General features: G+C 38.5%; 1 protein-coding gene across 2 annotated transcripts in view; it reads left to right on the top strand.

Moving 5' to 3' along the window:
• Pcmtd1 (protein-L-isoaspartate (D-aspartate) O-methyltransferase domain containing 1) overlaps positions 1 to 16,095 on the top strand; it is a 92,457-nt gene that overhangs the window by 9,980 nt on the left and 66,382 nt on the right. The window contains exon 2 of one of the 2 annotated variants that reach the window (XM_069990702.1): positions 14,420 to 14,508. The exons of the other annotated variant lie outside the window; for it this stretch is intronic. The gene's annotated coding sequence lies outside the window, so the exon portion shown is untranslated. The remainder of the gene's footprint in view (positions 1 to 14,419; positions 14,509 to 16,095) is intronic. 2 annotated transcript variants of the gene reach the window in all.

Genomic DNA, 16,095 nt, shown 5'->3' with positions numbered 1-16,095 from the left:
AAAAGATATGATACACATAAAACAAAAGACAGATCAGTTGGGAAAAACAGCAAATTCACTTAATCAAAATTTTATATGATAGAGAAAGCTTTAGAAATGAAGACCTAAGGCTGGGAACATGACTTAGTGGTAGAATACTTACCTAGCATGCATGGAGTGCTGGGTTTGATTCCTCAGTATTAACATAAACAGAAAAAGCCAGAAGTGGCACTGCGGCTCAAGTGGTAGAGTGCTAGCCTTGAGTAAAAGAAGCTCAGGGAAAGTGCCCCCGAAACTTGAGTTCAAGCCTCAGGACTGCCCTCTCCCCCCAAAAAAAAGAAGAAATGAAGACCTAGAGACATAGGAAAACTTAAAAAAAAAAAGAACAGTTCTTACTGTTATAAAGGTAGTTATACACATGGTTTACTGTTTCCTAAGTTAGGTAACAAGCTCATTTCTTTTTGGACAATGTCACCCTTTTGTTTTCTCTTGGTTTTTTTCCCTCGTCTCCACCCACAAATTGTATAGTTCATTCACAACATTGTGTCTACTGATACCACTGCTGCATTTGTTCACCTTTTTTCCTTCCATTTCTTTGCCCCTTTATTCCTCAAAAGACAGATACATGAATGAACAAGACAAAAGGAAAAGAGATAAATAAACTTCTTGATTCTAAGGCAAACAATGTTTAGGTTTGAGGAAGAATGGACAACCATGTATGAAATGTGATTCAACAAAAAAGGTCTGATGTATGCAATAAACTTGGGACAGCTTATTTGTTCAGATGATTCTTGGCTCCTGTGCATTCTTTTATGGAGTATACTCTACAATATATATGTTTATGATAAGAGTGTCAGAATCCTCTAGAATAGCAAGTAAGTTATAAGAATGGTGAAAGTCTAACAAGTGATTAAACCGTCATAAAAGATAAAGAAATTGTGTTCTTCAGATCAAAGCTATGTAAGTGTAGAATTCAGTTGTATAATGTATAACATATACTAACCTTCACTGTGTGGTCTGTTGGATTACATCTAGCAAGTGACTCATATGATTTACTGACATTATCTTTTATCATTTTCTAGTCATTTTATCATACGTAGAAGATCTGTTTCCCTAATAGCTATGAAAATTAATATTTAAATGTTTGCTGAAGTTTTGCCAGTTATTTTTCAAGTGGTATGTGTGTGTTTTTCAAGTAGTATGTGTGTGTTGCCTAGATTTGGTTCATATAAAGATTTGTTTTAAACACAGGTTCATTTGTGCTTACTCCCTTTGGAACATCTGTGATTCCCTTTTGATCACTTATACTTTCCTAGCCATGATAAATACAATACAAACATTTATTTACTTTTGTTTTCTCTCCATAGAAACAGTAAAAATTCATTGTAGATAGAGGTGGGTCAGTTAATGCCAGTTGGTAAATAGTATAATTTCCTTGTGATGTTGTCATTTATTTTGGTAGCCTATCCATAAAAATACTAGGCCTTAACTTTAGTAGAAGGAAATATTTATAAATACCTTGACACAGAAAACAAGTGCACACAGGGTACCAGTGGCTCATGCCTGTAATCTTAGGTACTCAGGAGGCCGAGGTCTGATGATCAAAGTTTGAAGCCAATCCTGGGCAGGAAAGTCCACGAGACTATTATCTCCAATAAACTAAAAAAAGAAAATACAAAAGTACAGTATTTAAAAGGATGAATTATATTATCCCTGTAACTCCTATACATCTTGGTGCTCTGCGGTTTTCATAATTCATCTCCCCCTTGTTCTCTCTCTGTCTCTATTTTTCTCTGTCTGTCTTTCTCTCTCTCTCTCCTGTTTCTCTGTGTTCAGACAGTCTTGCTATGTAGCCCACACCAACAGTCTTAAGCTCACCATCCTCCTGCCTCACTAATTATTGAAACATGTTAGCATGTATTTTGGTGTTGGTCCTGGGTGCTGTCCCTGAGGACTTTTTGCTCAAGGCTAGTGTTCTGCCAGTTATGACACAACTCCATTTCTTTGTTTTTGGTGGTTAAATGGAAATAAGAGTCTGAAGGATTTTCCTGCCCAGGCTGGTTTCCAGCTGATCCTCAGATCTCAACACCCCTGTAGCTAGGATTATAGACATGAGCCACTGACACCTGGCATTGTTTTTTGTTTTTGTTTTTGTTTTTTTTGTTGGTCATGGGGCTTGAAATCTGGGCTTGGGCATTGTCCTTGAGCTCTTCAGCTCAAGGCAAGCGCTCTACCACTTGAGCCACAGTGCCACTTCCAGTTTTCTTGAGTTAATTGGAGATGAGAGTCTCAAGGATTTTCCTGCCCTGGCTGGCTTTGAACCATGATCTTTAGATCTCAGCTTCCTGAGTAGTTAGGATTACAGTTGTGAGCCATTGGCTCCCAGCATTGTTTATTGGTCAGAGTGAATTTCCAATTCTGATCAGTCTTAATACTTAACTATGAGAGCAAATTTTTGAAACACACAGAATCACTACAACTGTAGTTTTAAGAAAAGTTTGCATTTGTGATGAATTAAAATGTACTGCAATTGTCAACCTGAAAGAATTACTTTCAGTAGTTTTAAACCATTTTAATGACATTGTTTTTTATTCCTCCAAATAGTGATTTGAATGCTTCATTTTTTTATGAACCAGAGAAATTAGATTTATATAAATATTGGTGTATTATAACTGTTCATGAAATTGGTTTGGTGCTAGAAGAAAGGGGAAATCACCATGGGTTTATTAGTTGAACTGTTTCACTGTTTTTGATAATAGGTTTGCTTTCTCCTGTTGAGGACTCCTGTTGCCAGTGGTTTTATATCTTATAGCACTTAATAAAATTAATATATTTACACAAAATATGTTTGTGTATATCTGTACATGTATATTCACATATGTATATGAGCATTGTGGCACACAACTTAGGACACATTGTATATACATAGAGTACCCTCATAACCTCAGGAGAATTCTTCCTGCTTCTGTGTAAATGATACTTCCTGCAGTTGTGTGCACAGTACACTGAGACTTTGTAGTTCTCTAAAATTTTATCCTGTCAAGCAGGCAGGCACTTTTATTTTACAGACACATGAACTGAAAGCAAATTAAAAAAAAAAAAAATCTGGCAATGGCTTCAGTAGCCTGTGGCAAAGGACATAGGATTTGGTGTGAGATACCCCATTTTTGTCTTCTTGTAGCTGCAGAAGTTTACTATTGCTGTTCTTATTTTGTTATCTTTGAAAATCATACTATCTACATAGAATTTTGTGGGGATTTGAATAGTTAAAATGAGCCTAAAAACCTTATATACAATATGTGCTCTGTTAATTAGTTGCACTAATAATAAAAGTATTGTGAATTGTATACTACTTTTTAGGGATGAGCCCAGTTACTTGCTAGAAAGTGAGAGACCTAATTCAATAGCCAGTGTCCATCAAAGCTGGCATGGTGAGCCGGGCACTGGTGCCTTACCCCTATAATCTTAGCTAATCAGGAGGCTGAGATCTGAGGATCTAGGTTCAAAGCCAGCCCAGGCAAGAAACTCTGTGAGACTCTATCTCCAATAAACCAGTAGAAATCTGGAAGTGGCTCTGTGGCTCAAGTGGTAGAACTCTGGCCTTGAGCTGAAGAGTGCAGGGACAATGCCCAAGCCCAGAGTTCAAGCCTCATGACCCGGGGGAAAAAAATAAGCTGGCATAGTTATGCATACCTGTAATCCCAGCACTTGTGAGGCAGATGCAGAAAGGATAGCCTGAGATACAAGGAGATCTGGTTAAACAAACCAAACCATTCCCCTCCAAGCAATGAAAAGAAAGTAATTGGTATAGACAAGGACAGGTTATATTAAGCCTAACATAGCTGTATGTAGAATAAAGGATGTTTTGAATTTTCTGGTTGTACGAAAAAGCAATGAGAATTACAGCAGTGAGATTGCAAGGCAAAGTTGTGAAGTTTAGAGTATTTGTACTTTGGTCTCTGAAGTATTCTTTAAAATTTATTTTAAAGATGTTGTAATTCTGTAAGTCAGGTTATGAGTATAGAGCATCTTAATTAATGTATTACGATTAATTATAATGATTAATCTTGATAATGGATCTGAGGTATTTTTTTTTCTTGCCAGTCCTGGGCCTTGAACTCAGGGCCTGGGCACTGTCCTTGAGCTTCTCTTGGTTCAAGGCTAGCGCTCTGCCTCTTGAGCCATAGCACTACTTCCAGCTTTTTCTGTTTAGGTGGTGCTGAGGAATCAAACCAGTGCTTCATACATGCTAGGCAAGCACTCTACCACTAAGCCACATTCCCAGTCCCCCTCAGGTAATCTTGATACACTATTATCACTAATGCCCCTTAGGATGGCTGAGCCATCAAGAGATAGCTGAACTATGCTGAATATTATCTTAAGACTGTACAGTTATACTTTTCTTTGGTTTTTTAATCTTTGAGATTTAACATTAAATCCTTTAGCTCTCAATGGGGCTAGATTATAAATCACCTAATGTGACAAAAGTTTAGCATATTTTACTTCATAGTTTAACACAGACTTAAATCAACAAACAGTATTATTGGCCAATGTTAAGGTAAAGGCTGTGAGTTCAGACCTTAATGGTTATGCTGGATTCTGAGGCTTTTTCTCATGGTTACTCAGAAGAAATTTATCAGGAGCAGTGTCCGTATATTTCCTTTCATGCCTTTTAGAACCTCTTATTAATAGGGAAATTACTCAGTTATCTTCTAATTATGTTAATATTTCTTTTGGTACTGTATCTTCTCACTCACTTTTTTTTTCTCCCACTCATCTTTTCATTTTCTTTTCTTTTCTGTTTTCTTTTTCTTTTGCTAGTCCTGAGGCTTAAACTCAGGGCCTGCGCACTGTCCCTGAGCTTCTAAAGCTCAAGGGTTTACCACTTGAGCCACAGCGCCACTTCCGGCTTTTTCTGTTTATGTGGTGTTGAGGAATTGAACCCAGGGCTTCATGCATGCAAGGCAAGTACTCTACTACTAAGCCACATTCCAGCCTCCTCCCACTTTTAATAATTGAAAGAAAAATCATGTATCTGCAGAAGAATTTTTTTTTTTTCCCATCCTGGGGCTTAAACTCTGGGCTTGGGTGCTATCCCTAAGTGGAGCCACAGCTCCACTTCCAGCTTTTTTTTTTGTAGTTTACTGGAGATAATTCCTAGGCTGGCTTTGAACCAAAATCCTTAAATCTCAGTGTCCTGAGTAGCTAGGATTATAGTTGTGAGACACTGGTTCCTGGCTTTAATTTAAAAAATTTTTTTTTTATTATTAAGGTGTCATAAGTCAGGTTATGAATACATTTCTTTCTCTGGACAATGCTACCTCTTCCTTCCTTTTCTCCTCGTTTCCCCCTGCTGACTTTGCCCACAAGTTATGTAGTTCATTTTCTACATAGTGCATATTGAGTAGCAAATTTGCATTTGTCACCCTTCTGCCTTCTTTTCTGTCCTTAAATCTCCCCCTCCCCCAAATAATATCCAAAGCAAAAACAAACACCACCACTACCAAAAACAAGAACAAAAAACCTATGTTTCCATTTTCTGGAATTTGTTTAGATAAATACCATTTTAAGTATTTAGAGAAAGTATACCTTTGGGTTCCTCTCCTAAGATTATTGTCCTTTTATAGAGTCTTGTATAGGTTATCATGTCCAGTTATATGTTAGATCTAGCTTCCACATATGAGAGAAAACATGTACCATTTTGTCTCTTTGAGCTTGGCTTGGCTTACCTCCCTTAGCATGATTTCTTTTTGTTTTTGGTCAGTTGTGAGGCTTGAACTCTGGGCTTGGGTGCTGTCCCTCAGCTCTTCAGCTCAAGGTGAGCGTTGTACTGCTTGAGCCACAGCACGACTTCCAGTTTTCTGAGTGGTTTATTGGAGATAGGAGTTTCACGGACTTTCCTGCCTGGGCTGGCTTTGAACCTCGATCCTCATATCTCAGCCTCCTGAGTAGCTAGGATTATAGGCATGAGCCACTGGCGAGCATAATTTCTTCTAGTTACCTCCATTTCCCTACAAATGACATAATCTTTTTCTCAAAATTTAAAAATTATTATTAAAGTCATGCACTGAGATTACCTTTTCATCAGTCAGGTAATGAGTACATTTCTATTTGGACAATGTCATCCCTTTTGCTCTCTCCCAGTTGCCTCCTCCTCTCCCCAACCACAAGTTGTATAGTTTATTTTCAACATATCTAGTTAGTGCCACTGCTGCATTTGTTCATGCTTTATCTCTCCATTTCTGTGTCCCCCCTTACAATGACATAATCTTATTCTTCATAATGGATGCATAAGTGCTTCCTAATGATAAGTAAAGTTCCATTATGTGTATTGATCTATCTATCTATCTATCTATCTATCTATCTATCTATCTATCTATCTATCTATCTGTCTATCTATCTCACATTTTATTGATCCACCGAGAGCATCTGGGCTGTTTCAATAACATAGCTGTTGTGAATATCACTCAGTGAACATGGATATGTAAGTGTCTTTATGTATACTGACTTGTAATATGGTGTAATAGAAGTTCTATGTTTAGTTTTTTGAGAAATCTCCAAACCATTACATTCCCAATGGTGCAGTAGAGTACCTTTTTCCTTACATCCCCACCAACACTTGTTATAGTTTGAATTGTTGATGTTGGCCAATCTAAGTGGGGTGAGATGGAATCTCAGTGTTTATTTTGATTTGTATTTCCTTTTTGGCCAGGGATGTTAAGCATTTCCTCACGTGTCTTTGCCATTCTTATTTCTTCTGATCAGTCTCTCTTTGCTCCTTTGCGCATTTATTGATTACGGTTTATTAGTTTTGGGGGGAGCTAATTTCTTGAATTAGATGAGAGGGATGAATTCGGGCTGAAAGTATACATATTTAAGATAAATTGTGTTTGATTCCCTATATGTGGTACTCCCATGAAGAGTAGAGGGTAAATAAAGTTTGAATAGTGGGGTAGATAAGTAATGTCTTCCCCCAACTCTTCCCAAAGGTGAATCCCTGGAACCTTTGAATGTATCACTTTATATGGAAAATGGAATTAAGGTTGTGATGAAATACAGTTGCTAATCAGCTTACTTTAAAATAAGAAGATTATTCTGGATTATCCTAATGAGCACAAGTATCCTTAAAAACTGAAAAGGGAGGCAGAGTTAGGAGAATCAGAGAGATAGAAAAGTGAGAAGGACTCATATCCGTGTTGCTGGTTTGAAGAGAGAAGAAAATGGCCAGAAGCCAGAAAACCAGACACTTGAGTACAAGGGAACACTTTCTTCCCCAGAGCCTCCAAAAGAGAGTCCTGTGGACACATTGGTATTAGTCCAGTGAGACTTGTACCAGACTCATGACTTCTAGAAGATATAACAAACTTGTGGTTTTAAGCGTCAAGTTTGTGGTGATTTGTAAAGGCAGTGACAGGAAACTAATGCTGGTGAGTATATTAGGGAAACTCATGGTGTACAATATGTTTTTAATTTGGAGAACTACAAGTAAAATTATCTCTGTTGCAGTAATGTTGCAAAAATTGTTAAAGATAGTGACAAGGTTTTTATTAAGATCAGTAAAAGAAAGTAGCTAGTGTGAAAATGGAAGGGCCATGTAGAAGGCTTTCATTTCAGATATACTGAATTTGAGGCAATATTGGGAACCTTCTCCTCATGACATTAATCTAGAAAGTTGTTGAATATACTGGAAAAGTTGTGCTAAAGAAGATAATTTCCAATTAGGAGAAAGAAATAAACACCTGCCCTAAAATCTCTGAGGCTGTTTGTCTGAGGAGCAAAAACAAAACTGACAGCTATTTTACATATTTGTTTTATTTTTTGCTGATTCTGAGGTTTGAACTTAGGGCTTTGTGCTTTAGTCAAACTACCTATTGTGCCATATATCTGTCCTTTTAGTTTTTTAGGTAGCATCTTCTGCCTTTTGAATAGTTAGGATTATAGGTGTGGATCGTCATGCTTGGCCACTGTTTTTTTTTTTTTTTTTTTTTTTTGTGCTGGTCCTGAGGCTTGAACTCTGGGCCTGGGCACTGTCCCTAGGCAACTTTTGCTCAAGGCTAGCAATCTACCAATTGAGCCACAGTGCCGCTTTCAGCGCTTTCTGTGATTTAATTGGAGATAAGAGTCCCACAGACTGTTTGGGCTGAATTTGAACCAACATCATCCTTATATCTCAGCCTCCTGAGTAGATGGGATTCTAGGCTTGAGCCAGCCAACAGTCTCTACTTTTTTTTTTTTTTTTTTTTTTTGGGTCCGGTTGTGGGGCCTGTACTCTGGGCCTGGGCACTGTCCCTCAGCTCTTCAGCTCAAGGCTAGCACTCTACCACTTGAGCCACAGCACCACTTCCGGCTTTTTTCTTTTTGCTTATGTGGTGCTGAGGAATTGAACCCAGGGCCTCAGGCATGCAAGGCAAGCGCTCTCCCAGTGAGCCACCTTCCCAGCCCCTCTACTATTTTTAAATAGCTTTTCTGGCAGATGGAAGCTGAGGTTCTTGTCATGTTGCTACAAAGGGTATTTCATTTTTTGGGGGAAGAACCTTGTACAAATTGTAGAGTTATTCTCAGCAGAAAAGAATTTCCATGAATTCACTGTAAGTACATAAAATGCTTAGCTGTAAAGAAGAGGAACAAAGAAATCACAGTAATGTCACTGGGTAGCACAAACTACTGTAAATTCTTAATTTTTTTTTTTTAATCAGTGGGGCTTAACTGCAGTCTTGTGATTGATAGCCAGGCATTCTATCACTTGAGTTATGACCCTCAATTCCAAATTGCTCCCTTTAAACATACTTTGTTATAATATCTATATCTATATATCTATATCTATATCTATATCTATATCTATTCCCACCCAGCATACACAAAAATAAATCCCTAGCTCTGACATGAAGTTGACTGCTGGTGATTTTCCATGATTTTCATTGTATAGGTTTTTAGCATGGTAAAGAAGTATGTGGTTCATTTATTACTGCTTTATCAAAACTTGTTGTTGTTGTTGTTGTTGTTGTGGGGCTTGAACTCAGGGTCCTGGAGCACTGACCCTGAGCTCTTTGCCCAAGGCTAGCGATCTACCACTTTAAGCCACAGCTCTTCTTCCTGTTTTTAGTAGTTAATTGGAGATAAGAGTCTCAAGGGGACTTTTCTGCCTGGGCTAGCCTTGAAACCAGTCCTCAGATCTCAGCCTCCTGAGTAGCCAGATAGGCATTGAGCCACCATTACCTGGCTGGTGGTGGTGGTGGTGGTGGTGGTGGTGGTGGTGGTGATGTGTGTGTGTGTGTGTGTGTGTGTGTGTGTGTGTGTGTGTGTGTGTGTGTGTTTATATAGATGATAGAGCAAGTTTGTTGATTTCCTTACTGCCTGTATATATTTCATTTTTCCTTTTTTCTTCTTGTCAGTCACTGGGCTTGATTTCTGGGTTTGGGCGCTGTCCCTGTGCTCTTCAGCTCAAAGGTGAGTGCTCTACCACTTGAGCCACAGCCCCACTTCTGGTTTTCTAGTGGTTTATTGGAGACAAGAGTCTTATGGCCTTTCCTGCCCAAGCTGGCTTTGAACCGTGATCCTCAGATTTCAGCCTCCTGAGTAGCTAGGATTACAGGCGTGAGCCATCAGCACCTGGCTTCATTTTTTCTGTGTTAAAAATCTGGCATATTTTCTTCCCCCTTCCCTCCCTCTTCTTCTCTCTCTTCTTCCTTTCTCATTTCTCCCTCTAATGAATGCTTGCTTTTTTTGTTGTTGCTTCAATCCTGGGGCTTGAACTCAGGGCCTGGGAATCATCTCTGACATTTTTGCTCAAGGCTAGCACCCTACCACTTCTGTGGTTTTTTTTTTTTTTTTTTTTTGTAGTTAATTGGAGATAATATCATGGACTTTCCTACCCTGCTCTTCACGATCTCAGCCTCCTGAGGTGTGAGCTAGTCAATGCTTTTTTGATCATCTCTTTGAACTTATAACATCACAGATAAGAAAAAAAAGCAACCTTTACTATAATCCCAAGCATTTGTTTAAAATAATTTTCTTTGCCTTTTCCCTGCCAGTTTACTCTTCTGAATTCCTGTTTTTAGAAGCTACATGAGTTTATAGTTTTACTGGCTTCATTTTGCAATTCTTCCTGGTGCAATAATAATTACAGAGGTCCAAAGGAGAGAAACAGATATTAGAACATGTGCTTCAGTTAACTCTGTTCAAGATGACTTGAATAGATGAAATCCCTTTAATGTATCTTCTTCATGTTGAAAAGTTGGAGTACAGGATAGTGTTTCCTGGCAGGAACTTAGAGAGAGCAGACAGTAGGTGCTACCTTTATTAACTCTTATTCATTGTGGATACTGCCTCTGAGAGTAGTAGGGAAAATAGGATTGCTGTCTTAACATGGAAATGCTGGGGAGAAGTGTTTAAAATTTTGGGTACTCCTCCCTCCCCCCTGCAAAAAAATAAGAGAAAACAGAAAAGAAGAATTTTTAGGGAATATTTGTGTGACACAAATTCAAGTCAGATTCAAGGGATTGTGAGTACTTATTATATTTCTCTGTTCATATATTTGTCCAACCACTGTCTTTAATTCTTAGTGACCTAATTGTCTTTCTGATTTCCAGAATTCTTTTAAGTCCACACAGGAAAGAGAAGTCACATACTAATTTGAACAGAGAATGTTTAAAGAATTATTTGCTGTATGGGCTGGGAAGGTGGCTCAGTGATAGAGTGCTTGCCTTGCATGTATGAGGCCCTGGGTTTGATTCCTCAGCACCACATAAGCAGAAAAAGCCGTAAGTGGCGCTATAGCTCAAATGGTAAAGCGCTAGCCTTGAGCTGAAGAGCTGAGGGACAGAACCCAGGTTGAGTTCAGGCCTTATGACCAAAAAAAAAAAAAAAGAATTATTTGCAATAACTGGAGATTGGCCAATATGTGCTAAAGGGAACTTTTAAAAAATAGGCATTGATGTAAAGAACAACTATGAATTCTGGGGCTGATGAGCCTCCAAGCAAGAGGCCAACCCATGAACAGACTTTGTTTAGAGTCTGTCCATGGTTCATTGGATGAAAGTTGGAAATTGCCAGATAGTCACAATGTTGTATCATGGTGAGGTAGTTCACCAGAAGCTGTCTTTTATAGTCAGGAAGAGTAGTAGGGGAAGCTGTGGATTGTGGTGTGCTGTGGGTACCTGGTATCAGAGAAGTCTGACAAGCAGTAGCCTGATCAGGAAGCAAAACCTTCTCCTGTGGTGTTTCTCCAATACCATTTGTTAAACCATTAGTTGAAACTGAACAGTTGAAATAAGAGTATTTTTTCCTCTTTGTAGTGAATTCCTGATGGAATCAGGCTAAAATACTGCTGTTTTAGGCTTGCTTTTTTTTTTTTTTTTATTTCAGTCAAAAGCAAAAACAGTTTGTTTTATAGTCTAGTCTGTGCTAGAACTCAGCGTGTAGCCAGGCTGTCCTCAAACTTGGAATCTTCCTAACAAGGCTTTTCTTGAAGTATATCTCTGTACTTTTGCAAGTGTTCACTTTACAGAAACTTTTCTAAGTAAAAGTGAAGATAAATTCCTTTGGTTGAGAGTTCAGTTTTTCCCATTATATTTGGCAGTGCCTCTCAAGCTGATCACAGGTATTTGTTGGCCTCTCACTTTTAAATATAAGGATTGAATCATAGTTCTGGTCTAATTGGGCATTTCTTTAAGATTGCTTTAGAAGCCAGTTAGCTATCTTACTTAATTTTTTATTTTTTTCTGGTTCTGGGGATTGTATTTTGGGCCTGGGTACTTTCCCTTCCTAGGTGAGTGCTCTACCACTTGAGCCACTGTGCCACTTCCAGCTTTTGTTGAGTAGTTTATTGGAGATAAGCATCTTACAGTTTCCTGCTTGGGCTGGTTTAAAATCCTGATCCTCAGATCTTAGCCTTCTGAGTAGCTAGGATTACAGGTATAAGCCACTGGTACTTGGCTAACTTGGTTTTTTGTATGTATGGTATTGGGGCTTTAACACTGAGCCTCATACCTGCTAGGCAGGCATTCTGTTGCTGATCCATGCCTCCTGTCATTTTCATTTTTTGTACTATTTTTGAGATAGGGTCTTACTTCTGCCCTGGCCTGTTTTCCTGTTACTTTTTGCTTCCCAACCTAACCTAGATGACAGACATATACCATATCTTACTTAGCTTCTGTTGAGATGGAGTCTCCTGGACTTTTCTTCTTGGACTGACTTAGAACTGAGATCCTCCCAGTTTCAGTGTCCCATGTAGCTAGGATAGTTGATAATGTGCCTCCGACTCCAGCTATTGGTTGAGAAGGGATCTCTTGAACTTTTCTTTCCCTCCCTCATTCCCTCCCTCCCTCCCTTCCTTCCTTTCCTTCCTTCTTTCCCCCCTCCCCCTTCCCCACTTCCCCCTCCCCCTCTCCCTCTCTCTCCTCCCCCCCCCCCCCCCCTTTATTTCTTTCTGGCCTGTGTTGGCATCAACCTGTGATCTGGTCAAGCTCAAGCTCAGTCTCTTAACTAGGATTACAGATTTGAGCCACCAGTGCCTGGCCTTAATTTGATTGAGGCCTCCATCTGCTTGAAACTCTCAAGTGTTAGGACTACATACACCCACTCTAGCATATTTTAACAAAAGACTTGTTTTATAAAGAACAGAAAAAAAGGGCATTTTGTGTCAGAAAATAGCACTTTGTGAAGCTTTTATCTTGAAAATCAGCTGCTTTGGTAGCTCACACCTATATATAATCCTAGCTACTTCAGGGGCTGAGATCTGAGAATCACTGATTGAAGCCATCCTAGGCAGACAGATCGTCCAGATCCTTATCTTTAACTAACTCAAAAAGCAAGAACTGGAGGCATGGCTCAAGTGAAAGTACCAGTCTTAAGTGAAAAAGCCAAGCAAGAGTATGAAGCCTGGAGCTCAAACCCCAGTATCAGCAACACAAAATCAAGATGGTTCTTCCATGAATTCTTCACTATGACTTTGAATAAGCCTTTCTCTAGAGAAAATTTTATAATTATTCATCTCAACCTGCTTCTCACAAATATTAAGATGCTATATTTTGTTAGGGTCTTTATGCACAGAAAACTACATGTATTATATATTTGCTTTCATGGTATTGTGTGACTGTTTCTGATGTGGTCCCCTTTTATTGCTGTTGTCACTGTAATTAAACAAGGAATTTAGATGCAAAAAAAACCCCCAAACCCTTGTAACTTCATGCTAGTGAACTTTCTAGGTCAAGGGAATGGCTTAGAAAATACAGTCTACATATTAAAGTTGTTAGTATATGCAACCTAGGTTTTCAGGTTGACTTTCTGGGTAGTTTTTAAAAATCTCTTGAGTATTATGCTAGCTTTTGTATATTCTTTGTATCTATAATATTTGTAAATTTTAAGATATTTACTGTTCTGTGAAATTTACTCTATTTTAATATTGTGTATAATTCAGAAAAAAGTCTTTGGAATTTTTCTCCTTCTACTTTGTGTTTTTGTGTAACTGTGTGCAGTAAAAATTTCCCACTTGATACCTGAGGACACTCATGTTAAGTATTCCACCTCTCTGAGTCTCTAGAATTTTCACTGCCGTTCTCTTTGTTCTCCAACTTACATAATTTTCAAAAGATTGAAAATTAACTAGATGTTTAATTGATGATAATGTTGGTGTCACAGTTTATCTTAACTGGTTCTTAGAATCCTCATTAATTTCAAATTAACTGAAGAAACCAAGAGAAAACTGGTCTGTGTAGGAAATTGTGCATCCTGGAAAGTCAGGTGTGAAGTCTTTAGGATCTATATGACTTGAATCTCCCCTTACTCCTGAATAAAAATGACATCTTTCAGTATTGATACTTCATGGCTCAGACACCTACCTCATTTGGCTCTATTCCTTACTCACTCTAGCCTTTATCTGAAAAACTGGGGATATAGCATAAGAAGAAAAATAATCACATATAACATAATCCCTTTCTGGAGCTACTTTAGACCTGGGTTTTTACTAGAAAATTCCTGAAGAATATTCAAATACATATCTGTGGCTTTGTTGAATTAAGTCCCCCAGGTAATATTTAGAAAATAGCCACTGTTTGGATTAATGGCATTGTTGGTGGTACTATTATAGAGGGATAGCTGAACAAAATCTGTGTCTTAAAACCAGTGTTAAATCAATCTCAGGGTAGAAAAGAATAAAAAGGGGAGTCTAAAACCACAAGTGCAGACATATCTAGGATCTCTGTCCTTCTGGATCCACGCTTCCTTCAGGGTCTTCATCATTGTAAATGTTCTCTGCCATTTGCCACAGCTGCATGATATTATCTTCTGGTATAGAACAAATCACCCAAGGTCCAAGTTGTAAAGTTGTATGTTTTTACCTGGCAGTTGTACCACAGGTGGACTGTCAAGAAGAGTGAATTGATAGCTTATATTTGTTCTTAAAATTAAATTAATCCTTGATAAAAGTTGCTTTTTTTTTTAGGAGTTAGTCCTTGATCACTAGTTTGATACCATCTCCATTTTGGGTGACCCATTTCACCAGCAGGCCTGTTAATCTCCATGACTAACTGTGTAAGTGCTTATAATGGAATAAATTGCTTTTCTACATTAAAAAAAAAGAATCCTCGTTAATTTCCTCTGTATTTGAATCACTGAAGCATTTACTTGCTCCTCTCCCTCTATTTTTCTTAGTTTCTCTATTTTGTTTTACTACTAATCAAATTCTTTACAACTATTGTTCTCTTCTCCAATGAAGCATTCTCTGTTCTCCTTTTTTTAAATGACTAAGAAATTAAATTGCTTGTTAACAGAGGCCTGAATGATTTATTGTAAAAAAAAAAAGACAAATTCTGCTAGAAATACAAAGATTAAAATCATGTAGAGCTTTATCTTTAAGAAGCCTGTGCCAAGTGGTAGCAATGGAATAACCAAACTACATTGTAGAGAGGTGATAGATATATTCAAGATGGTAATATTTAAGTCGTAGTTAGGTATTGAATGTTCTCTCTCCAGATTCATATATTGAAACCCTAGCTTCTAGTATGGCAGTCTATGAAGAGAGGTTTTACAAGAAAGTAAGGTTAAAGGAAATTAAGTTGGGTCCCTGACCTCATGGTGTTACAGTTTTTTTTTTTTTTTTTTTTTGTAAGTTGTGGGGCTTGAACTCTGGGCTTGGGCCCTGTCCCTTTGCTTTTCAGCTCAAGATGAGCACTCTACTGCTTGAGCCACAGCACCACTTCTGGTTTTCTAGTGGCTTATTGGAGATAAGAGTCTCATGGCCTTTCCTTTCCTGGGCTGGCTTTGAACCGTGATCCTCAGATTTCATCCTCCTGAGTAGCTAGGATTACAGGTGTAAGCCACCGGCTCACACCGGCTGGTGTTACTGTTTTTATTTGGAGAAACATCTGGGAGTTCAAATGAGCTCAACTGAGGACATAGCTAGATTGTCTACTATGGCAAGGTAGCTGACTACAAGTCAGTAAGAAAGGTCCCACTAAAAACTGAGCAGGATGCCAGCTTGATCTTGGATTTTTAGCCACCAGAACCATGAGAAAGTAGGTGTATATTGTTAGAGCCTCCTAGTCAGTGGTATTAGGTTATGATAGCCTGAGGGGGAAAAAACAGTTAAGTATTCTGTGGAATACTTACAAATATTTTTAGGAGGAGGGGACTCATAATGAAATCTTTCCCCCCATATTTTAGGAAAGAAGGTTTATTCAGAGCTCTTCTAAGGGAAGCTGTGAACATCCTAGCAACTGGAGAAATTTGCATCCCTGCTGTGTGACAATAGGGGGTTGGAGACACATTCACATGGGGTTACTGGACTTTCTGCTGATCAGTTGGTTTGTTTCTTTTTCATGGGCCTTGTTGATGACTGTTTCTTCTTTGGATCATGGTTTTGCTTTATCTTGGGCAAGAATGTTTTCACCTGCCTCCTCATTTTACCTTGTCCTTAGAATTTTATTTCTGCCATTCCCCATTAAGGGAGACTTCCTCTACATTCCTCCCTGACAGAACGACAAAACAAATCCTGGTTTCATCTTCTTGGTCTCATCTTCTTGGAACTGCTTCAAGCTGGGCAGGGTATAGAGAGGTCCCTGCCTATTTATTTGTTTAGGCAGAGGATTTATGGAGTAGTCTATGAGGACCTTCTAGGTC

The sequence above is a fragment of the Dipodomys merriami genome, unplaced genomic scaffold (genome assembly GCF_024711535.1).
Source record: "Dipodomys merriami isolate MVZ:Mamm:240054 unplaced genomic scaffold, mDipMer1.0.p SCAF_4, whole genome shotgun sequence".
In the NCBI taxonomy this organism is placed as follows: domain Eukaryota; kingdom Metazoa; phylum Chordata; class Mammalia; order Rodentia; family Heteromyidae; genus Dipodomys; species Dipodomys merriami.
This window is presented reverse-complemented; position numbering and strand designations above follow the sequence as displayed.